Below are 26,834 nucleotides of genomic sequence, written 5' to 3' on the forward strand. Positions count from 1 at the left end.
ATTCCTCCAAGTTCATCTATGCTGTAGCATGTGACAGGATTTCTTTCTTAAGGTTGAATAACATTCCACTGTATTTTTATACCACAGTTTCCTTATCTGTTCATCTAAGGACACTTGTGATGTTTCTACCTCTTGGGTATTGTGAATAATGCTGCAGTAAACATGGGTGTACAAAATTTCTTCAAGGTCCTGTTTTGAATTGAATTCTTTTAGATATATACCCAGAAATAGGTATATATCTATGTATCAGAAATAGGATCACATGGTAATTCTATTTTTAATATTTTGAGGCACCTCCATATTGTTTTCCATAGTGGCTGCATCATTTTACATTTCCACCAACAGTGCACAAGGGTTCCAATTTCTCAACATCCTCACCAACACATTATTTTCTTTTATTTTGATAGAGGCCATCCCAGTGGATGGGGGGGGGGTGATAATTCATTGTGGTTTTGATTTGCATTTGTCTTATGATTTGTAGTGTTGAGCATGTTTTCATGTGCTTATTAGCCATTTGTATATCTTCTTTGGAGAACTCTCCATTTTTTAAATGTGTTGTTTTTTGTTGGTGTTGAGTTGTAGAAGTTCCTTATATATTCTGGATATTAACCCCTTATCAGATATATGATTTGCAAATATTCTCTACCATTCCATGGATTACCTTTTCACTCTATTGTTTCCTTGATGCAAGAAGTTTTTAAGTTTGATGTAGTCTCACTTGTCTACTTTTACATTCAGTTTTAAATGCTCTAAAACTTAGACCCCTCAAACCACTTCTGGATAAAGACTTTATCAATTTTCTCATGAAAAGAGATAAGATATCTATACCAAAACCATGTTCTATTTGTCACTTAAGTGGAAACTCCAAATAGCATTATTTTACATAGTAAATTCTGTGATTAAAAACAATTATTTACTTTTCATTACTTTCATGCTTAGAAATTTTACTATCTTATTTAATTTTCTTCTCAAAGTATTTGTTAATTTTTAAATGAATCTATTTGTTTGTCATTCATTCACTTATTAAGTAATTATTTCACAAAAATATGGAGCAACTATTTTAACCCGGGCAGTCTCCCAAGTTTTAGATCACAACTATTCTCTTCTCCTTCTGTTCCTTACCCCCAAATGGGGTAACCTTTAAATATAATCAACCCTAATGTATAATATATACATTTAATTTTAAAGATATCAATGCATTTTATGAAGTTTGCCTTGGAAATAATATACTTCATTTTAAATAGGAAACGCAGTGGCTCATTTAACTAGGAATTCTAAGGGATGGATATGGCTGGCTCCAGGGACTTAATGTGATCAGCACACTCTCTCTCCATGTTGGCTTTTACAGGCATTCTCTGTCATCTGGTAGGAAATTACCGCTGATAGCTCTTGGTTTAAAAGAATAAGAGGTTAGGGGATGTGGCTCACACCTGTAATCGTTTGGGAGGCCAAGGTGGACTGATCACCTGAGGTCAGGAGTACGAGACCAGCCTGGCCAACATGGTGAAACCCCGTCTCTACTAAAAATACAACAATTAGCCGGGTGTGGTGGTGTGTGCCTGCAGTCCCAGCTACTTGGGAGGCTGAGGCATGAGAATTGCTTGAACCTGGGAGGAGGAAGTTGCAGTGAGCTGAGGTTGCACCACTGCACTCTAGCCTGGGTGACAAAGCAGGACACTGTCTCAAGAAATAAATAAATAAATAAATAAATAAATAAAAATAAATAAATAAATAAATAAAAGAATAAGAACACCCTGTCTTAATATGACTTAATTAAATTATATGCTCATCCTTGTAGCCTCTGAGGCAGTGTCAAGACTGCTAACACACTAGGGATTGGGGCTAGGGCAGGGGTGAATCCCTCAGGAAGGCATGCTGACAGACAAGAATAAGTTGACTATAGGGAAAATGTAATAAATTGCATTGAGACAATTGCCTATCCATTTCAGCAAAGATATTGGTAGGTTCTTATGTCATATTTTTTTAAAAAGCATAGATAGATTAAATAGTTAAACATGAAAACCATATGCTATAAAAGTACTAGAAAAACATCTAGGAGAATACTGACATAACCTAAGGACCTTCTAAACAAGATATAAACCAACAGCCAAAAAGGAAAAGGTGTCGAATTTGACCACATAGACATTTAAAAATGCCTTTGACCTCGAAGAAGTTAAAAAACATAAATAACAAACAGCATAGATAATGTATTGTTATCCAAAACATATAAAGCATTTTCACATGTAAGTAAGCAAACACAACCCGATTTGTAAATATGGGCAGAGATTATAAACAAATAACAGAAATACAAATAGATAATAAACACATGAAAATTGTTCAGTCATTAATAATCAGGAAAATGCAAATTAAAGTATCAGTGGAATATTTTTTGTGCATCAAATTCATAAAAACGAAAATGTGAGTGTGGGATAATGAGTACTTGCTAGCATTTTGATGCAAATGCAAATTAGTATATCTAGTTTAAAGCATAATCTGGCACTATCAAAATAAATGTGCTTGTACACTCTGATCCAACAATTCTGCTTTTCATAGTTATCCTATACTTGTACAGGTGAATAAAGATAATACTTACCATTTAGCAAGTGTCTATTATGTTCCAAGCCCTTTAAAATTCTTTGAAAGAGGTGATAGATAGTATACTCATTTTGCAGATGAGAAAACTGAAACTCAGATGTAAACTGCCCAAAGTTATATGACCATGGAGTAATCTGGATTTAAACCTAAATATTTCTGCCTGTAAAATCCAAGGTCTTTTTACTGTATCATACTAGTTCTCCTACTACCACCAAACACTGCCTTTCATTGCTGAGTAAAATTAATTTCCCCATCTCTCCTCACCTTTTTTCATCCTGACTTTTGGGGAAATGATTTAGGGTCCAGTCATTGTCAGGGTTTAAGTAAAAGCTAATTAGGCTATATCTTGAAAGTCTTAGTTTCTGAAGGGGCTCTAAAGATGTGAAGGAACTATTGAAAGACTGTCACCTGAGTCAGCTATGAGTTGAAAGAGATGTTATCAGTCCTTTCCAATTCAGATTTAGTGTTCCGGAAGTTTGCCTTAAAATACTGCATTTCTATAACACACTGTCTACCTTGGCTCATTAAAAAAAAACTCTTCTTTTAACTTCAAACAACTCCGAAGATTATTTTCCCACAGAATTCTAAAGATTTTGTGACCTGTTTGTGAAGCAATTAGCTTGGACTTTCAGAAATGTGTTCTAGAACTCTGAGATGTCTTCAGTTTACAAGTCTGTTGCCCTAGGTGATAGATTCAATCTTCTAGGTCTGTTGATTGTATATACTGGAATATATGTTTAGTGGGTTACAAACCCAATTTATCTTGTTCAATTTAATTTTGTTTTATATGCTGATTATGGCTCTGACTACCACCCTTAAGAAAAATGTCTAAGGTAAGTTTTCTTCTTCCTTAAAATATTTGACAATGATTTTTCTTCTTAAAAGTTAAGCTTTTTATTTTGAAATAAATGTAAATTAATGTGCAGTTGTAAGAAATAACAGAGAGAGCTCATGTACTCTTCTTTATTCAGCTTTCTTCAATAGTAAGTAACATCTTTCAAAACTGTAGTACAATTTCACAACCAGGATATTGACATTATACAGTTAAGATTCAGACATTTCCACAAGGATCTCTAATATCCTTTTATAATCTCACCCATTTCCTTCCTGCCCCCATCCCCTATTAATATCTGGTAACCACTAATCTGTTCTCCATTTTTAATACTTTTGTCATTTCAAGAATGTTATATAAATGGAATCATACAGTGTGTAACATTTTGGGATTGTCTTTTTTTCACTCAGCGTAAATCTCTAAAAATTCATCCAGGTTGTTGTACATATAAATAGTTTGTTCCTTTTTATTGCTGAGTATTATTCCATTGTATGGATGTACCATGGTTTATTCACCAATTAAAGGACATCTGGGTTGTGTTCCAGTTTGGAGCTATTATGAATAAGCCTGCTATAAACATTGTATATAGGTATTTTACATATAAGTCTTAATTTTCCTGGAATAAATGCTCAAGAGTACAATTGGTGGGTCGTAGGGTAGTTGCATGTATGGTTTTTTAAATAAACTGAATAAAAGGCAAGATGGTTTACTAGATGCAGCTAGGAGGAACATCTGCCAGTGAGGTACCAGGACACTGGGAAGACTAACACACTCTGAGCAGATCTTCAGAAGGAAGGTATTGATAGTGGACAGAGGGAGGTCATAGACACTGAGCTGAAGGGAGAGGAAGCAGGGAACCTTGCATGGCGCTACTACACATCAGGACTTGTTCCTGGCTCCCAGTGTCTCCTGGGGAAGGAATGAGTTGAGCAGGCAAGGAGTGATTCACTTTCACCATGGGCCTCTGGAATCCTGGCAGCAGGAGACCCCACAACCCCCATGGACACTTGAGCTGGCAGGGAGAGATGATTAGAGAGGAGGTAGGGACAGGGCTCCTGCCTGTGCAGAGTGCAGAGCATTTGGTGCAGGAACATCTGCAGGGGAGCATGGCCAGGGGTGTCCATCCTCCAAGACTTGCCTTGCTTCCATAAAAGACTCTAGCCTTAGGGGAACTATCAAATCTGAACAGAACAGGGTGATTTTGCCACTGAGATGGATCCAGTCCGATCTGAGTGCCCTTCTACCTTCTAGCCTCTCATGGGGCCCTGGCCTGGCTGTACCTGCTTGCAGTGCAGCTTCAGAGGCCCAACAGGGGTGCCTCTTGCAGACCTACATTATAGCTCCTGTGCTAGCTAGACCACGTTTGAACATCAGAGAGCTCCAGCAGTGTGGTCCCCACTGACATGCATCAGCCCATATGCTGGCACGCACTCATTGCACCAGTACCCGTATGCAAGGACAAACCATGTCTCCACTTCCCTGCTGGTGTGTGGGTGCATGTGCACCCCTCCATGCCATTGCTGCTGGCATGAGTGTAACTACTGCCCCTGTTGCCATGCGGCAGTGCCACTGTCGCCATTGTGAACATGCACAGGGACAACAGTGGCCCTGTTTCCTGCCCTGTACCACCACTGCCACAGGCGTGAACTGGCACATGGAAGTTGCCAGCCCCACACCCATTAGTGACTGGCCTCCATGCTGACACTGCTACAGGTGCAAATGGGCACAGGGACCTCAGTGGGCCTGCTCCCCTCCCCCCTCCTGTGCCACCACCACTGCTATTGTCAATGCCTGCATGCAGGCCAGCAGCCCCAGGCCTGCCTGCACGCCACCCCAGCCCTCCAGTGTGTACCCCGCAGTACTGCTGTTGCTGCTGCTGATGGCACAAGGGAAGGAGCACAGACACCACAGCCACAGACTGAGGAAGTGCTTTGGCTGGCACCACTGTTTGGAGTGTTGTGACCAATGGTCTAGGAACACCTTGGCCCCTCCAGCTCAGCAGTTTCCCAACAAGGGACTGGAGAACAAAGCTGGGACCCAATACAAGCCCCCCAGAGTTAAGGCACACAGCCTAGCAGTGCTGAGCTGAGCCTTGGCCCTCCTAAAAATCTACCAGAAATGAAGCCAGTCAACTGAACCTACCTTATACCATAATCAAACCCAGAAGGACATCAAAGAAGATTTTTTTTTTTAAATCTAAAGGATAGCAACTTCAAAGATTGAAGGAACATCAACCCACAGAGATGAGAAAGAACCAGTACAAGAACTCTGGCAGCTCTAAAAGCCAGAGAGTCTTCTTACCTCCCAACAACTGCACTAGTTCCCCAGTAATGGTTTTTAACCAGGCTGAAATGGCTAGAATGACAGAAATAGAATTCAGAACATGGATAAAAATGGAGATCATTGATATTCAGGAGAAAGCCAAAACGCAATCCAAGAAATCTAAGGAATGCAATAAAATAATACAGGATATGAAAGACAAAATGTCTATTTTAAGAAAGACCCAAACTGAGCTTATAGAGCTGAAAAACTCACTTCAAGGATTTCAGAATACAATAGCAAGTATTAATATTAACAGCAAAATCAACCAAACTGAGGAAAGAATCTCAGAGCTTGAAGACCTGCTATCTGAAATAACTTAGACAAAAATAAAGAAAAATCAACAAAGAACAAAACCGGTGTGGGGGGTCGCCCAAGATGGCCGAATAGAAACAGCTCCAGCCTCCAGCTCCCAGCGTGAGCGACACACAAGATGGGTGATTTCTGCATTTTCAACGGAGGTACTGGGTTCATCTTACTGGGGCGTGTCGGACAGTTGGTGCTGGTCAGCGGGTGCAGCCCGACCAGTGAGAGCTGAAGCAGGGTGAGGCATCACCTCACCTGGGAAGTGCAAGGGGGAAGGGAATTCCTTTTCCTAGCCAAGGGAAACTGAGGCACACAACACCTGGAAAATCGGTTAACTCCCACCCTAATATTGCACTTTACCAAGGGTCTTAGCAAATGGCACACCAGGAGATTATATCCCACACCTGGCCCGGAGGGTCCCACACACACAGAGCCTCCCTCATTGCTAGCACAGCAGTCTGGATAGTTGTGCAAGGCGGTAGCACTGCAAGACAGCAGCGAGGCTGGGTGAGGGGTGGCCGCCATTGCTGAGGCTTAAGTAGGTAAACAAAGCCGCTGGGAAGCTCAAATTGGGTAGAGCCCACTGCAGCTCAAGGAGGCCTGCCTGCCTCTGTCGACTCCACCTCTGGGGACAGGGCATAGCTAAACAAAAAGCAGCAAAAACCTCTGCAGATGTAAATGTCCCTGTCTGACAGCTTTGAAGAGAGCAGTGGTTCTCCCAGCATGGAGGTTGAGATATGAGAACAGACAGACTGCCTGCTCAAGTGTGTCCCTGACCCCTGAGTAGCCTAACTGGGAGACATCCCCCACTAGGGGCAGACCGACACCTCACACCTCACACGGCTGGGTACACCCCTGAGACAAAGCTTTCAGAGCAAGAATCAGACAGCAACACTCGCTGCTCAGGAATATTCTATCTTCTGTAGCCTCTGCTGCTGATACCCAGGCAAACAGGGTCTGGAGTGGAACTCAAGCAAACTCCAACAGACCTGCAGCTGAGGGTCCTGGATGTTAGAAGAAAAACTAACAAACAGAAAGCACACCCACACCAAAACCCCATCAGTACGTCACCATCATCAAAGACCAAAGGCAGATAAAACCACAAAGATGGGGAAAAAGCAGTGCAGAAAAGCTGGAAATTCAAAAAATCAGAGCGCATCTCCCCCTCCAAAGGAACACAGCTCATCGCCAGCAACAGAACAAAGCTGGACGGAGAATGACTTTGACAAGTTGAGAGAAGAAGGCTTCAGTCGATCAAACTTCTCAGAGCTAAAGGAGGAACTATGTACCCAGCACAAAGAAACTAAAAACCTTGAAATAAGAATGGACGAATGGATAACTAGAATAATCAATGCAGAGAAGACCATAAAAGAACTGATAGAGATGAAAACCATGACACGAGAACTATGTGACAAATGCACAAGCTTCAGTAACTGACTCAATCAAATGGAAGAAAGAGTATCAGTGATTGAAGATCAAAGGAATGAAATGAAGCGAGAAGAGAAGTGTAGAGAAAAAAGAGAAAGAGGAAATGAACAAAGCCTCCAAGAAATATGGGATTATGTGAAAAGACCAAATCTATGTCTGATTGGTGTGCCTGAAAGTGACGGGGAAAATGGAACCAAGTTGGAAAACACTCTGCAGGATATCATCCAGGAGAACTTCCCCAACCTAGTAAGGCAGGCCAATATTCAAATTCAGGAAATACAGAGAACGCCACAAAGATACTCCTCGAGAAGAGCAACTCCAAGACACAAAATTGTCAGATTCACCAAAGTTGAAATGAAGGAAAAAATGTTAAGGGCAGCCAGAGAGAAAGGTCGGGTTACCCACAAAGGGAAGCCCATCAGACTAACAGCAGATCTCTCGGCAGAAACTCTAAAAGCCAGAAGAGAGTGGGGGCCAATATTCAATATTCTTAAAGAAAAGAATTTTCAACCTATACTTTCATATCAAGCCAAACTAAGTTTCATAAGTGAAGGAGAAATAAAATCCTTTAAAGACAAGCAAATGCTGAGAGATTTTATCACCACCAGGCCTGCCCTACAAGAGATCCTGAAGGAAGCACTAAATATGGAAAGGAACAACAGGTACCAGCCATTGCAAAAGCATGCCAAAATGTAAAGACCATCAATGCTAGGAAGAAACTGCATCAACTAATGAGCAAAATAACCAGCTAATATCATAATGACAGGATCAAGTTCACACAAAACAATATTAACCTTAAATGTAAGTGGACTAAATGGTCCAATTAAAAGACACAGACTGGCAAATCGGATAAAGAGTCAAGACCCATCAGTTTGCTGTATTCAGGAGACCCATCTCACATGCAGAGACACACATAGGTTCAAAATAAAGGGATGGAGGAAGATCTACCAAGCAAATGGAAAACAAAAAAAAGCAGGGGTTGCAATCCTAGTCTCGGATAAAACAGACTTTAAATCATCAAAGATAAAAAGAGACAAAGAAGGCCATTACATAATGGTAAAGGGATCAATTCATCAGGAAGAGCTAACTATCCTAAATATATATGCACCCAATACAGGAGCACCTAGATTCATAAACTAAGTCCTTAGAGACTTACAAAGAGACTTAAACTCCCATACAATAATAATGGGAGACTTTAACACCCCACTGTCAACATTAGACAGATCAATGAGACAGAAAGTTAACAAAGATATCGAGGAATTGAACTCAACTCTGCACCAAGCAGACCTAATAGACATCTACAGAACTCTCCACCCCAAATCAACAGAATATACATTCTTCTCAGCACCACATCGCACTTCTTCCAAAACTGACCACATAGTTGGAAGTAAAGCACTCCTCAGCAAATGCAAAAGAACACAAATTATAACAAACTGTCTCTCAGACCACAGTGCCATCACACTAGAACTCAGGACTAAGAAACTCAATCAAAACCACTCAACTACATGGAAACTGAACAACCTGCTTCTGGAATGACTACCGGGTACATAACAAAATGAAGGCAGAAATAAAGATGTTCTTTGAAACCGATGAGAACAAAGATACAACATACCAGAATCACTGGGACACATTTAAAGCAGTGTGTAGAGGGAAATTACAGCACTAAATGCCCACAAGAGAAAGCAGGAAAGATCTAAAATTGACACTCTAACATCACAATTAAAAGAACTAGAGAAGCAAGAGCAAACACATTCAAAAGTTAGCAGAAGGCAAGAAATAACCAAGATCAGAGCAGAACTGAAGGAGATAGAGACACAAAAAACCCTCCAAAAAAATCAATGAATCCAGGAGCTGGTTTTTTTAAAAGATCAACAAAATTGATAGACTGCTAGCAAGACTAATAAAGAAGAAAAGACAGAAGAATCAAATAGACGCAATAAAAAATGATAAAGGGGATATCACCACCGACCCCACAGAAATACAAACTATCATCAGAGAATACTATAAACACCTCTATGCAAATAAACTAGAAAACCTAGAAGAAATGGATAATTTCCTGGACACTTACACTCTCCCAAGACTAAACCAGGAAGAAGTTGAATCCCTGAACAGACCAATAGCAGGCTCCAAAGTTGAGGCAATAATTAAGAGCCTACCGACCAAAAAAAGTCCAGGACCAGACAGATTCACCACCGAATTCTACCAGAGGTACAAGGAGGAGCTGGTACCATTCCTTCTGAAACTATTCCAATCAATAGAAAAAGAGGGAATCCTCCCTAACTTATTTTATGAGACCAACATCATCCTGATACCAAAGCCTGGCAGAGACACAAGAAAAAAAGACAATTTTAGACCAGTATCCTTGATGAACATCGATGCAAAAATCCTCAATAAAATACTGGCAAACCGAATCCAGCAGCACATTAAAAAGCTTATCCACCATGATCAAGCAGGCTTCATCCCTGGGATGCAAGGCTGGTTCAACATATGCAAATCAATAAACGTAATCCAGCATATAAACAGAACCAAAGACAAAAACCACATGATTATCTCAATAGATGAAGAGAAGGCCTTTGACAAAATTCAGTAGCCCTTCATGCTAAAAAAAACTCTCAATAAATTTGGTATTGATGGAACGTATCTCAAAATAATAAGAGCTATTTATGACAAACCCACAGCCAATATCGTACTGAATGGGCAAAAACTCGAAGCATTCCCTTTGAAAACTGGCACAAGACAGGGATGCCCTCTCTTACCACTCCTATTCAACATAGTGTTGGAAGTTCTAGCTAGGGCACTCAGGCAACAGAAAGAAATAAAGGGTATTGAGTTAGGAAAAGAAGAAGTCAAATTGTCCCTGTTTGCAGATGACATGATTATATATTTAGAAAACCCCATCATCTCAGCCCAAAATCTCCTTAAGCTGATAAGAAACTTCAGCAAAGTCTCAGGATATAAAATCAATGTGCAAAAATCACAAGCATTCTTAAACACCAGTAACAGACAACCAGAGAGCCAAATCATGAATGAAATCCCATTCACAATAGCTTCAAAGAGAATAAAATACCTAGGAATCCAACTTACAAGGGATGTGAAGGACCTCTTCAAACAGAACTACAAACCACTGCTCAGTGAAATAAAAGAGGACACAAACAAATGGAAGAACATACCATGCTCATGGATAGGAAGAATCAATATTGTGAAAATAGCCATACTGCCCAAGGTAATTTATAGATTCAATGCCATCCCCAACAAGCTACCAATGACTTTCTTCACAGAATTGGAAAAAACTACTTTAAAGTTCATGTGGAACCAAAAAAAGAGCCCACATTGCCAAGACAATCCTAAGTCAAAAGAACAAAGCTGGAGGCATCACGCTACCTGACTTGAAACTATACTACAAGGCTACAGTAACCAAAACAGCATGGTACTGGTATCAAAACAGAGATATAGACCAATGGAACAGAACAGAGCCTTCAGAAATAATACCACACATCTACAGCCATCTGATCTTTGACAAACCTGACAAAAACAAGAAATGGGGAAAGGATTCCCTAGTTAATAAATGGTGCTGGGAAAATTGGCTAGCCATAAGTAGAAAGCTGAAACTGGATCCTGTCCTTACTCCTTATACAGAAATTAATTCAAGATGGATTAGAGACTTAAGTGTTAGACCTAAAACCATAAAAACCCTAGAAGAAAACCTGGGTAGTACCTTTAAGGACATAGGCATGGGCAAGGACTTCATGTCTAAAACACCAAAAGCAACGGCCATGAAAGCCAAAATTGACAAATGGGATCTAATTAAACTAAAGAGCTTCTGCACAGCAAAAGGAACTACCATCAGAGTGAACAGCCAACCTACAGAATGGGAGAAAATTTTTGCAATCTACTTATCTGACAAAGGGCTAATATCCAGAACCTACAAAGAACTCAAACAAATTTACAAGAAAAATACAAACAACCCCATCAAAAAGTGGGCAAAGGATATGAATAGACACTTCTCAAAAGAAGACATTCATATAGTCAACAGACACACGAAAAAATTCTCATCATCACTTGTCATCAGGGAAATGCAAATCAAAACCACAATGTGATACCATATGACACCAGTTAGAATGGCAATCATTAAAAAATCAGGAAACAACAGGTGCTGGAGAGGATGTGGAGAAATAGGAACACTTTTACACTGTTCGTGGGACTGTAAACTAGTTCAACCATTGCGGAAAACAGTGTGGCGATTCCTCAAGGATCTAGAAGTAGAAATACCATTTGACCCAGTCATCCCATTACTGGTTATATATCCAAAGGATTATAAATGATGCTGCTATAAAGACACATGCACATTTATGCAGCCAACAGACACATGAAAAAATGTTCGACATCACTGGTCATAAGAGAAACCACAATGAGATACCATCTCACACCAGTTAGAATGGTGATCATTAAAAAGTCAGGAGACAACAAATGCTGGAGAGGATGTGGAGAAATAGGAACACTTTTACACTGTTGGTGGGACTGTAAACTAGTTCAACCATTGTGGAAGACAGTGTGGCGATTCCTCAAGGATCTAGAACTAGAAATACCATTTGACCCAGCCATCCCATTACTGGGTCTATACCCAAAGGACTGTAAATCATGCTGCTGTAAAGACACATGCACATGTATTGTTTATTGTGACACTATTCACAATAGCAAAGACTTGGAACCAACCCAAATGTCCATCAATAATAGACTGGATTAAGAAAATGTGGCACATATACACCATGGAATACTATGCAGCCATAAAAAAGGATGAGTTCGTGTCCTTTGTAGGGACATGGATGCAACTGGAAACCATCATTCTCAGCAAACTACCACAAGAACAGAAAACCAAACATCGCATGTTCTCACTCATAGGTGGGAACTGAACCATGAGATTTGCACACAGGAAGGGGAACATCACACACTGGAGCCTATTGTGGGGAGGGGGTAAGAGGGAGAGGGGAAGGATAGCATTAGGAGATATACCTAATGTAAATGATGAGTTAATGGGTGCAGCACACCAACATGGCACATGTATACATACGTAACAAACCTGAACTTTGTGCACATGTACCCTAGAACTTAAAGTATATATATATATATAAAGAAGAAAACCTATGAGAAATATGGGACTATGTAAAGAGACCAAATCTATAACTCACTGTCATCCCTGAAAGATGGAGAGAGAAAGCAAGTAACTTGGAAAACATATTTCAGAATATTGTCTGTGAAAATTTCCCCAACCTCACTAGAGAGGACAACATTCACATTCAGGAAATGCAGAGAAACCCAGTGAAATACAACACAAGAAGACCATCCCCAAGACACACAGTCATCACATTCTCTGAGGTCAAAATTAAAGAAAAATTGTTAAAGAAAGCTAGAAAGAAGAGGCAGGTCACCTAGAAAGGGTTACCCATCAAGTTAATGGTGGAACTTTCAGCAGAAACACTTATAAGCCTGAAGATAATGGAGGCCTATATTCAACATTCTTAAAGAAAGAATTTTCAACCAAGAATTTCATATTCAGCCAAACTAAGTTTCATAAGCAAAGGAGAAATAATATTCTTCTCAGACAAGCAAATGCTAAGGGATTTCATTACCAGCAGACCTGCCTTATAAGAGGTCCTGAAGGGAATGCTAAACATGGAAAGGAAAGACTGTTATGAGCCACTACAGAAACATACTTAAGTACATACAACAGTGACACTATAAAGCAACCACACAAACAAGTCTGCATAATAACCAGCTAACAACATGATGACCGGAACAAATCTGCACATATCAATACTAACTTTAAATGTCAACAAGCTAAATTCCCCAAGTAAGAATCACAGAGTGGCACTGAACGAAGAAGCAAGACCCAATGGTATTCTGTCTTCAAGAGACCCATCTCACATGCGGTGACACCCATAGGCTCAAAGTAAAGCAATCAGAAAACAGAAAAAATCAGGGTTGCTATTCTAATTTCAGACAAAACAAACCAACAAAGATCAAGAAAGACAAAGAAGGGCATTACATGATGGTAAAGGGCTCGATTCAACAAGATCTAACTGTCCTAAATATATACACACTCAAAACAGGAACACTCAGAGACCTACAAAGACACTTAGATAACCACAGAAAAATAATGGGAGACTTCAACATCCCACTGACAGTATTAGACAGACCACTGAGGCAGAAAACTAACAAAGATATTCAGGACCTGAACCCAACACTTGCCAAAAGGGCCTAATAGACATCTACACTCCACTCCATCCCAAAACAACAGAATATACATTCTTCTCATGTGCACATGGTACATACTCTAAAATCGATCACACAACCAGACATAAAACAATCCTCAGCAAACTCAAAAATACCAAAATAATAACAATGATGCTCTTGTACCACAGTGCAATAAAAATAGAAATAAATACTAAGAAAATCGCTCAAAACCATATAATCACATGGAAATTAAACAATCTGCTCCTGAATGGCTTTTGGGTAAATAATGAAATTAAGACAGAAATAAAGAAATTCTTTGAAATTAATAAGAACAAAAGATACAACATACCAGAATCTCTGGGTCACAGCTAAGGCAGTATTAGGAGGGAAGTTTATAGCACTAAACACCCATATCAAAAAGTTAGAAAGATCTCAAATTAACAAACTAATAACACAACTAGAGGAACTAGAGAAACAAGAGCAAACTAACCCTGAAGTGATCATAAGACAAGAAATAACCAAAATCAAAGCTGAAGTGAAAGAAACTGAGATGTGAAAAACCATACAAAGGATCAATGAATCCAGGAGTTGTTTTTTTGAAAATATTTATAAGATAGATAGACTGCTAGCTAGACTAATACAGAAAGAGAGAAGATCCAAATTAACACAATCAGAAATGACCAAGGGGACATTACCACTGACCCCACAGAAACACAAAAAACCCTCAGAGACTATTATGAACACTTCTATGAATGCAAGCTAGAAAACCTAGAAGAAATTGATAAATCCTGGACACACACAACACCCCAAGACTGAGCCAGGAAGAACATGAATCCCTTAACAGACCAATAATGAGTTCCAAAATTGAATCAGTAATATAAAGGCTGCCAACCAAAAAAAAAGTCATGGACCAGATGGATTCAAGGCCAAATTTTAAACAGCTGTTACTACTACTGAAACTATTCCAAAAATTGAGGAGAAGGGACTTGGCTTCCTAACTTATCTATGAGGCCAGCATCATCCTGATACCAAAACCTGGAAGAGACACAATAGAAAAAGAAAACTTCAATATCCTTGATGAACATAGATGTAAATATCCTTAACAAAATACTAGAAAACTGAATCCAGCAGCACATAAAAAAGCTAATCCGCTATAATCAAATAGGCTTTATGCCTGAGATGCAAGCTTGGTTCAACGTATACAATAGACACTTCTCAAAAGAAGACATCCACCCAGCCAATGATCATATGAGAAAATGTGCAACATCACTAATCATTAGAGAAATGTAAATAAAAACCACAGTGATATGCCATCTCACACCAGTCAGAATGGCTATTAAAAAGTCAAAAAATAACTGGCAGGGTTGCAGTGAAGAAGGAACACTTATACACTGCTGGGAGGAATGTAAATTAGTTCAGCCATTGTGGAAAGTAGTTTGGCAATTTCTGAAAGAACTTGAAACAAAATTTCCATCTGACCCAGCAATCCCGTTATTGGATACATACCCAAAGGAATATAAATCATTCTACCATAAAGACACATGCACACATATGTTCATCACAGCACTGTTCACAATAGCAAAGATTAGGAATCAACCTAAATATCCATCCATGGTAGACTAGATAAAGAAAATATGGTACATATATATCATGTAATACTATGTAGCCATAAAAAAGAATGAGATCACGTCCTTTGCAACAACATGGGTGGAGCTGGAGGCAATTGTCCTAAGCAAACTAACACAAGAACAGAAAACCAAATACTGCATGTTCCCACTGAGTACATATGGACACAAAGAAGGGAACAACAGACACTGGGGTCAGGGTGGAGAGTGGGAGGAAGGTGAGGATAAAAAACTACCCATTGAATACTATGTTTATTACTTGGGTAATGAAGTAATCTGATGAAAACCCTGTGACACACAATTTACCTATGTAAGAAATCTGAACATGTACTCCAAACCTAAAATAAAAGTTAAAAATAAAAAATATGGTTCATGCTTGTTATCCCAGCACTTTGGAAGGCAGAGGCAGACAGATCACTTGAGCTCAGGTGTTTAAGAAAAGCCTGGACGATATGGTGGAACCTCTTCTCTACCAAAAATACAAAAATTAGCTGAGCATGGTAGCATGCACCTGTAGCTACTCGGGAGACTGAGATGGGAGGATGGCTTGAGCCTAGGAGGCTGAGATACCACCGCTGTACTCCAGCCTAGGTGACAGAGCCAGACCCTGTCTCAAAAAATAATACATGAAATAAAATAAATAAAACTGCTAAAATTTTACAATTTTAAATTCCCACCAGCAGTTGTTCCACATTTCACCCCTATTTAGTTTTATTCTGTTTTAATGAGGCTTAAGTTCATTTTTTCTCTATGGATGTCCAATTGCTCCAGTGCCAGTTGTTGAAAAGGCTGTCTTTCCTCCACTGAATTGCTTTTGCATCACTGTCAAAAATCAGTTGGCAGCACTTTGGGAGGCCAAGGCGGGCGGATCACCTGAGGTCAGGAGTTCGAGACCAGCCTGTCCAACATGGAGAAACCCCGTCTCTACTGAAAATACAAAATTAGCCAGGCGTGGTGGTGCATGCCTGTAATCCCAGCTACTCAGGAGGCTAAGGCCGGAGAATTGCTTAAAACTGGGAGTTGGAGGTTGTGGTGAGCCGAGATCACACCATTGCACTCCAGCCTGGGCAACAAGAGCAAAACTGTCTCAAAAAAAAGAAAAAAAAAAAAAATCAGTTGGCCATGCTTTTGGGGGACTATCTCTGGGATGTCTATTCTGTTTCATTGACCTATGTGTCTATCTCTCCTTTATTCTTGATTACTTAATATCAAGTAAAGTGATTCCTTCCACTTTAGGCTTTTGTAAAGATTGTTTTGGCTATCCTAGGGTCCGTGCTTTTCTACAAACATTTTAGCATGATCTTGTCTACGTCTAGAAAAAGTTATAATATACATATAAATTGCATTAAATCTACACATCAATTTGAAGTGAACTGACATCTTTATTATGTTGAATCTTCCAATCCAGAAACACGGTATGTCCCTCCATTTCCTTAGGTCTTGGATTTCTTCCATCAGCATTTTGTAATTGTTATCATACAGATTCTATACATGTTTTATTAGATTTGTAAGTATTTTTGTTTTCTTTGGAGTTATTGTAAATGTTATTGTGTTTTAAAGTTTTGTTTCCACCTGTTCATTGTTAATCTATAGAAATGGTATCAATTTTTTGCATATGGAATTTGTATCCTTCAATCTTGCTGAATTCACTTATTCGTTGTAGTACTGTTTTTTTGTAGGCTCCATGATGTTTTCTGCATAGTCAGTCATGTCATCTGAAAATAGTTTTATTTCTTCCTTCCCAATTGGCATAATTTTTATCTCCTTTCTATATTGAGAAAGAGTGGTAAGAGCATACACCTTTGCCCTGTTCCTGATCTTAGAGGGAAAGTGTTCCATTTTTTAACATTAAGCGTGATGTAAGCTGTGAGTTTTTGTAGATGCTCTTTATCAAGTTGAGAAAGTTACCTCTTATTTCTAGTTTGTTGAGAGCTTTTACTCATGAGTATTGAATTTTGTGAAAAACTTTTGTATCAGTTTATATTATATGATTTTACTCCTTTAGTCTGTGCATACATTAGATTACCCAGATTGATTTTTAAATGTTGAACCAGCCTTGCATATGCAGAGCAAATCTCATTTGGCCATAGTGTATAATTATTTTTATACATTCCTATATTTTATTGAGGATTTTGCATCTAAGTTCATGAGACATACTGGTCTGTAATTCTTTTTTTTTTTTTTTTTTTTTTTTGAGATGGAGTCTTGCTTTGTTGCCCAGGCTGGAGTGCAGTGGTGCGATCTTGGCTCACTGCAAGCTCTGCCTCCCGGGTTCATGCCATTCTCCTGCCTCAGCTTCCTGAGTAGCTGGGACTACAGGCACCCGCTACCACGCCCAGTTAATTTTTTGTATTTCTAGTAGAGACGGGATTTCACCGCATTAGCCAGGATGGTGTTGATCTCCTGACCTCTTGATCTGCCTGCCTCGGCCTCCCAAAGTGCTGGGATTTCAGGCGTGAGCCACCGTGCCCGGCCTGTAATTCTCTTTATTTTCACTGTCTTCATCTTGTTTTGTTATTACAGTGTTATTAGCCTCACAAAATGAGTTGGGAAATGTTCCCTCCTTTTATGTTTTTTAGAATAGATTGTGTAAAATTGGTGATTTCTGTTCCAGGAGCTTTTAAGTTACCATTTTTTGCGACGGAGTCTCATTCTGTCACCCAGGCTGGAGTGCAGTAGCATGATCCTGGCTCACTGCAACCTCTGCTTCCTGAGTTCAAGCAATTCTCGTGCCTCAGCCTGCCAAGTAGCTGACATTAAAGGCGCCCGCCACCACACCTGGCTAATTTTTGTATTTTTAGTAGAGATGGGGTTTCACCATGTTGGTCGGGCTGATTTCAAACTCCTCAGGTGATCCTCCCACCTCGGCCTCCCAAAAGTGCTGGGATTACAGGCATGAGCCACTGTGCCTGGCCCAATTCAATTTCTTCAGTGGCCATAGAACTATTGTTTGTCTACTTCGTCTTGGTCGAGGTAGTTTAGGTAGTTTATGGTTTTCCAGGACTTAGTCCATTTCCTCTAAGTTGTCATATTTATGAGCATAGAGTTATCTGTAGTATTCTCTTATTATCTTTTTAATGATTGCAAACTCTGCAGCGATATATTATTTCATTCTTGATACTGGTAATTTGTATCTTTTTTAATCATTTTAATTCTTGCTAGAGGTTTATCAATTTTACTGATTATATTGAAGAACCAGATTTTTTGGCGTTATTAATTTTCCTTAATAGCTTTTTAATTTCAGTTTCATTGATTTCTGCTCTTATATTATTTTCTTCTCTAGGCTTGGAGTTTGTTTTGCTGTTCTTTTTCTAAGTAGTTGAGGTGGGAACTTATTGATTTGAGAATTTACCTTTCTGGTATACACATTTAATGTAATACACTTTCTTCAACATTGTTTCAGCTGTGTCCTGCAAATTTCCATACATGGTATTTCCATTTTTATTGAGTTCTATGTTTCTTTTACTCCATTTGAGACTTCCTCTTTGCCCCAAGAATTATTTAGAACTGTATACTTGTTTAATTGCCAAATATTGGAGATTTTCCTGTTATCCTTGTTATTGATTTTGATTCCATGTTATATAAAGGAGACAAAGATGTCTCCGTATATTTTTCCCTTGTCTCCTGACACTTAGGCTGTTGATATGGTTTATCTCTGTGTCCCCATCCAAATCTCATCTTGAATTGTAATCCTCATGTGTTGGGGAGGGGCCCGGTGGGAGGAAACTGGATCATACGGGTGGTTCCCCCCATGCTGTTCTTGTGATAGTTAAGTTCTCATGAGATGTGATGGTTTAAAAGAATGGCACTTCCCCCCTTGCTGTGTCTCCTGCCACCTTGTGAAGGTGCTTGCTTCTCCTTTGCCTTCTGCCATGATTGTAAGTTTCCTGAGGCCTCCCCAGCCATGTGGAACTGAGAGTCAATTAAATCTCTTCTCTTTAAAAATTACCCAGTCTCAGGTAGTTCTTTATAGCAGTGTAAAAACTAACTAATACAGTTTACTTCTTCACGGCAGGCTGAGACTCATTATCTCATAAGCCTGTTAACAGAAGACTAAAATTTGTATGTATCAAATTGTTTTAAATATAACACAAATAAGCATATTTTTGGCTATTGAGACTACCTGCTTTGCATGCCCCACAGAACTGTGCCCAGCATCTGCTAGCCATAGATTAGATAAAACTTAGGAATATAAAGGCCCCAGACCTCTGCTGCCCATTGGAGCTCTGTGATCTAGAGACTCCCTGCCAGGTTACTGAGCGAAAGCATGTAGATGTGTAACCCTTCTTTCTGACACTCTTCTCCCCTAGGAATTTCCTTGCCTTCTGAGTGGTGCTCTTCTCTACCCCATGCTATCACTTCTGGATAGTCTCATGCCATAAGGGACTACTCCAGCTTGTGAACCTGTCAAAGCATCATCCAAATAAAGTTTTGTGTACCACTGCCACTTCATGGCCATAGTTTTTTCCTTGACCATCCCCCAAATCCTTTGAATTCCCTTATATTCCATTATGGTTAATTAACATACTTCATGTGGTTTTAATTATTCTACATTTGCTGAACTTTGTTTTATGACCCAGGATATGGTCTATCTTGGTGAATGTTCCATGAGCATGTGAAGACAATGTATATCTGCTATATTGTTGGGCAGAGTGTCAGATCTTATTAGTTGACTGTGTTATTCCAGCCTTTTATATACTTGATTTTCTGCCTAGTAGTTCCATAAATTGCTGAGAGTGGGTGTTGATATCCCCAATTATAATTGAGGATTTTATTTCCTCTTTCAGCTCTATTGGATTTTGGCTTATGCATTTCCAGGCTCTGTTGCTTTAGGATTATTATGTCTTCTTTGTGAATTGATAATATTATTATTATATAGCATTCCTCTTTTTGGCTATTTTTTTTGCACTGAAGTCTAGTTTCTCTGAGTAATGTGTTGAAGTCTCATGGCATCCCACTACATCCTACCCCATCCTGCCCAGGATGGGAACAATCCCTTTGTCCAGCACATCCATGCTGTATACACTACCCAGCCATTAATCACTTGGTACCCATCTTTTATCATCTTACTTCATCTCAAGGAGAAGGGTGAGTATAGCACAATGAGACATTTTGAGAGAAAGAGACCACATTCATATAACTTATATTACAGTATATTATAATTGTTCTATTTTATTATTAGATGTTGTTAACTTCTTACCATGCCTAATTTATAAAGTAAACTTCATCATAGATATGTATGTATACAAAAAACATAAAGCATATAATGTCTGGTAAAATCTGTGGTTTCAGGAATCCACTGGGGATGTTGAAATGTATGCCCTGTGGAGCAGAGGGGATGACTGTATTTGGCTGCAGCAATTTCTAAGCAAAGTGTTGAAGGTATGGCTTGGGTCATCCTGAATGCTTATTGTAAAATGTGAGAGGAAAGACATCACTTAAAGATAGACTCGTTAGGCAAAAAGAAACTAGAACTTAAAGATTTGGTGAATTCTTAAGCTATCCATATTGCAAAAAATGAGAAAGCATGTTTGGGAGACAATGCTAAGGGTATAGCCAAGCAACCATTTAATAAAAAGATTAATGTAAGTGTGAAGCACAGACTTCATCAGTCATCTCAACAGAAGCCAGGCACTACTCTTCAAGACAAAGGAAAAAACAACCCCAAAGGCAATTCAGAGATCATCAGGGCTGCTTCCTCAGTTTCAAAAGGGGAGACCATTTCCTCAATTTTGACAGGTCAGATGGAGCCCCTGCCCAAAGCTGTGGGAGTGCAGTCACCCAAAGCCATGGGAGCAGAGCTGCCTGGAGCCTGGGGGGTCCCATCCCTGCCTAGTAAAGGTGTTGGGGCAGGATCTCTATCCAAGTGGGTCCATAAGGCAAGACTCCCACCACAGTGAGTCCAGAAGGCAGGACTTTTGTCCTAGAACACTGAGCTAAAGAGAATTATTCTCAAGCCTTAAGATCTCAGAGTTTGCCTTGTAGTTTGGACCTACTTGGGACTTGTTACTCCTTTTTTTCTTTCCTACTTCTCCCTTTTGCAATGAGAATGTTTCTTCTATGCTTATGTCACCCAAAAGTAATGTTGATAACCTAATCCCCAATGTGATGGTATTTGGAGGTAGGGCCTGTGGAAGCTGATTAGGTCATAAGGGCAGAGCCCTCATGAGTGGGATTACTGTCCTTATAAAAGAGACCCCAGAGAACTCTTTTACCCCTTCCACCATGTGAAGGCACAGCAAGAACATAGCAGTCTGTAAACTAGGAAGTGTGCCCTCGCCAGACACTGAAAATGCAGGAGCCCTTGGTCTTAGACTTCCCAGCCTCCAGAAATGTGAAAAATAAATTTCTGTTGTTTATAAACCACCCACTTTATGGTATTTTGGTTATAGCAGTGAACTAAACAGGTGGTAATGTGCCAAAGCACCTGAGTTGCCATAGTTAATATGGAGTCAGGCCCAATCTCAAGCCAACTGTCAGATAATCTTTAATAACAGGTACTACTTTGCCTATACCTACCATTCTTTGTATCTCCTTTTAGAACAATTATATTACCGATATAATACTGATATATTACTGATTGCTCCAAGTACATATTTTCCTCTACCTGGCTGTAAGGTCTTTGAAGTCAAAGGCTGTATTATTTTCATTTTTGTATCCATAGTGCCTGACACATAGTAGGTACTCATTCAAAAAGTACTTGTTGAATGCTAAAGTGTCTGACACTGTTCCAGATGCTGGGGAATACAAGACACACAATCTCCTAGCTCTCAAGGAGCTTACATTCTGGTGGAGAAGAATGACAACTATGATTGAAGATTTTGGTACACTGGCATTTAGGAGATGGTTTATACTTTTTTAGGTGTCTCTGAGTCTCTTGGAGACCCTAGAGCTGCATTTTTCTGATAAAATTTATCTTTGTAAAAATATATTGAATTGGAATAGACATAAAATCTCAAGTCTTCCAGCTCAATGATGCTATTAAAATATTAGTTGTTTGAATGGTCCTGAGAATGCTACTGCTATGAGACTTCAGGTGAATTCAGCCAAAACAATGGGTATTGTATATGCAAGGCACTGGAAAATATTTTACATATGTTGTTTCATTGAATCACCTTTTTTTGTTTAAAAAGGCCTTTCATTACCAACCTCTACCCTCCCTCTTCTGCCAGGTTCCTGTTAAGTGTGTTTTTCACAGGATGCTCCTAAAACACCCTGTGCCTCCATCTAGTATAGCTGTAATTCTGTGCCTACTTTTCCGTCAACCACATTCACTAATATATTTTTAATTTCTGAAGGTCGGGGATCAGGAGATAAGTACATTAATTTTATGCACTCTAGGGTCAAATTCCAACTTTCTTACTGATTGTGACCTTATACAAGTTATCTAATTTCACTGAGACTCAGTTTTCTCCTCTGCAAAATGAAAATAATAATAATGCCCATTTTTTGTAAGGATTACATAAAATAATGGCCATAAAAAGCTTAACATGGTACCCATTATGTAGCATAGTCTCTTTAAATATTAACTGGCATGGTGTCTGCTATATAGTATGTATTTCCATAAATGTTTTATAAATAATGAAGAGACTGGTGCCAGAATCCAGGTCTTCAGGTTTGAAATCTTGTGCTCCTTCTGTAACAACCTAGTACCTTATAGGTATGTGATTTTTTTTTTCTAAATAAAAGTTTGGCCACATAATCTGATGGAATTCTCATACTATTTTTAGAGGTATGAGTCAGTCTGGAATAAATAGTGTAAGCACCAAAACATTAAAATTTCCACAACACTTAATGGCTTATGGGATAACTGGACTGAATTGTAGGATCAGTAATATTCTGAAAAATTTGGAATTGCTCTCTTTAAAGTGACTAAAGCCTATTGCATGAAGTCCAAGAAATTCTTATATCAAATCTTACTCTCTACAAGAGTATTAGCATAGGGTTCTGATTTCTTAGATTAAGAAAGTTAATCATTAAAAATTACAAGAAAGCACTGACACTTCTTTCGGCGCTTGGAGTTTTCTCCACCGTATGAGCATGGTTCTTGCCTTCTGAGTGCAAAATACAAGGTAGACCATTTTCCTTCTCTTATTTGTCATTAAAATATTTCTTTCTTGCCTGATCTTCATCTCAAGCTACACATTCCTATTCCATTTCTGAAATACTTATTGCTGTTAGCCTGGCATGGCATTTAGACAACTGACTCTTGAACAGTTAAACATTTTCAAAGTTCAAAGAATGAAATCCAAAATCGTTAAGTATTAATGGGAAATTGGGATGAGAAAAGTGGCTTCTTTAAAATTGCTCATGTCCCAGTAGATGGGCAGCCATAGCCTGTGCTTTTCCAGTTTTATTGTGGTTTGCCTATTAAGCAATAACTATTTGGGGGAAGGTAGAAGCAACAAGTAGTGTAGCCGAAAGTTGATGTTACATTTGTATTACTTTATAATAATTTATAAATTTATAAGTAACTATAAAATATATGATAAAGTTGATTCACAATCAATGTATAAATGTATAATAATAAAGAATGTACTTTCTTTTTGGCAGAATACTGTCAGTAAATATTAATTCAAAACAATGTAAAATGCTAACAGTGGTTTTTAAGGGATATATCAATCTACTTACTGCTTTTCCCTTTCTATTTATATTTCTCGGTCTGTAGGGTTTCTCTTGTATTAACCCATCTGAAAAAGAATGAAGAAAATGATTATGTAAATAAGCTGGCACTTGTGGCATTTGACAAGTGTATTTTACAGACACATCTTTAGTGATTATGAGAGCACAGTTAAGAGCACAGGCTCTGGAGGAGACTGCTTAGACACAGTTTCTGTAACTATGTGACTAACTTTGGACAAGTCATTTGGCCTCCTTCAGCCTTGGTTTCCTCATTTGTCAAAAGACAAAGATCCTCCCTATAAGGTTGTTGTGTGATTTAATGGGTAAGAAACAAAAATTAAATCCTCAGCCCTGCAACCAACTGAGCAGACCCCCTCTTGGCCAGTGGACCCCAGATAAACCTTAAAAACTGAGTTCCCAGCCATGATGGGATGGGAGGTTGGTCATGCCTTGTTATACCCCTTCCTTTGCTAACCACCATTAGGCTTTCTTTCCTAATGGTTAAACAGAAACCGGCCCTTTCAGAAGATTTATTCTCCCGCTGATTTCAGCCAGCTGCCTGTTGTTGCCCCTCCCTTTGTAATTTTGACACAGCAACTGATCGGCATTCTTTCTTGGTAAGAGACTACCCCCCCCGCCACCCCCACCAACACCATGGGCTGGTTCTGGCCAGTTTACAGAGACTGCACACAGGATGCCCCTCTGTCCTCCATTTCAACTTTTGATGTACGGAGTCTAATCTTAATGCATTTAAATGTTAAGTCTCCAGCCCAACGTGAACATAGGAAGAATGTAACATGTATGTTTGCTTACTATGCATGCACATGTCCCACTTGTCATTAATATTCTAGCTCCTCCTATAACTTGTTAAATATATAGCCAACTTGTTTAGCATAAATTCCTCTCTCATCCTTTCCTCTCTCAAAGTGCCTGCTTCAGGCTGGGCACGGTGGCTCATGGGCCTGTAATCCCAGCACTTTGGGAGGCCGAGGTGGGTGGAACCCGAGGTCAAGAGATTGAGACCATTCTGGCCAACATGGTGAAACCCTGTCTCTACTAAAAATACAAAAATTAGCTGGGTGTGGTGGCGCGCACCTGTAGTCCCAGCTACTCAGGAGGCTGAGGCAGGAGAATCACTTGAGCCTGGGAGGCAGAGGTTGCAGAGGGCCGAGATCATGCCATTGCACTCTAGCCTGGGTGACAAAGCAAGACTCTGTCTCAAAAAAAAAAAAAAAAAAAAAAAGTGTCGGCTTCCAGCTTCTGCCCAAGGCTATCCTTCCCAGTACGTGGTTGGCCAACCTACAGGCTGCAACCCTTTTTAAGAAATAAAGCTCTTTTTTCCAAAATTTATGAACATTGTGATTCTTCAGTTGAGAGGGTTAAGGCATATAATAACACTGTGTCTGGAATATAAGCAGCACAAAATAAACATAATTTTGTTGATATTGTTACTGAGAAAAGAAAAATGGGTCAGAGTCTGAGCTATGTAAGGTAAGAAAGATTTATTAGGCCCAGAGAAACATGAATATGGGACTTCAGTCATGACCCCCACCCCCCGCCACCCCACTTCCACACCCATGCCTGGGGGCAATTGCTTAAAGTAATTTTGTTACTGGTTAGCTCCCTCACTTGTTATCTTCATGTTTCAGAAATTTGTAATACAAACAAAAAATGTATAGCCAATCTATACCTTATGTTATCTTAATGGAAATTTTTGGTAAACAACTTAGAAACTACCTCTTCTTTTCCTTTAAAAATACCCTTGTAACTGCTGCTAATTGGAGTGTATATTCAGGGCAACTTGAGTCTATGCTCCTGGGTTGCTGTCCTCAAGCTTGGCCCAAATAGATTGTCTACCAATATAATTTTGCCTTCACTTTTTCCTTTCAGGTCGACATTGCTATCATTACTACCCCCTATCCTCTAACACTTGGCACATTACACCACTGGATCTGTCACCTAATAACCAACTACTATGTTCAGTAGTAATGTTGAAATGCATACATTAAGTGATTAAAGTTAAATGTCACCATGCTCTGTACTTTTATGTACAGAAGATACACTCTTGTAGACAGATTATAGTAAATGTTTGTATCTAGTACTTCTAGTTTTGACTCTGGCTCTTAATATTAGTTCAAAAAATAAATCAAAAAATCAAAAAAAATTTTAGAAATCTTATCATTGAACTCCTGGTGCTTCTATCCTTTTCTGTGACTGCTAAAGATTATGTACATTATTCAAAGCTGTGCTTCACTGGAAGTACTAAAAAAATGGCTTTCCTTATCTTTCTTGGAGCTACCTCATTTTAGCCTGTCTTCTAACAGTCATTTGGGTAATCTTCCATCACACATTTGCTATAGAGACCCAACTCCGTAAAGCTGTGCAGAGAGTTTACATTCTAGATGTCTTTCATGAATAATTCTGGATTTCCTAAAGAATTAAATTCACGTCCCTAGAGAGGAACCTTATGTAACAAACTAAGACAATGACAAAGCGGGGAGTGGAATGACCAAGATCTTCAATGAAAAATTGTCAGCCTAGGCTAAAATACACGTGCATGAATACTGTCAGCCTAGGCTAAAATAATATGTGCATAAATACTAGGAGTCAGAGGGTCTTTATGAAAGTAGCTTCAAAGTAACTGGACTAGGCACACGCCTCTAATTTGCTTACAGGTAATGATAATTCTAGGAATCAATGAGAGTGTGATGTGAGCGCTACTAAACTCTTTAATGCATTGATTTCATTTTATATAACAAATACATTTTATGTAATATAATTATATAATGTATCTAATTTATTGGGTTAATTGTATAAGACTGGTCTGCATAAGTAAATGGAAAAGTATAATGCAACGTATGACAAAAAACATTTTA

The sequence above is a fragment of the Macaca mulatta genome, chromosome 12, assembly GCF_049350105.2.
Source record: "Macaca mulatta isolate MMU2019108-1 chromosome 12, T2T-MMU8v2.0, whole genome shotgun sequence".
NCBI lineage: Eukaryota > Metazoa > Chordata > Mammalia > Primates > Cercopithecidae > Macaca > Macaca mulatta.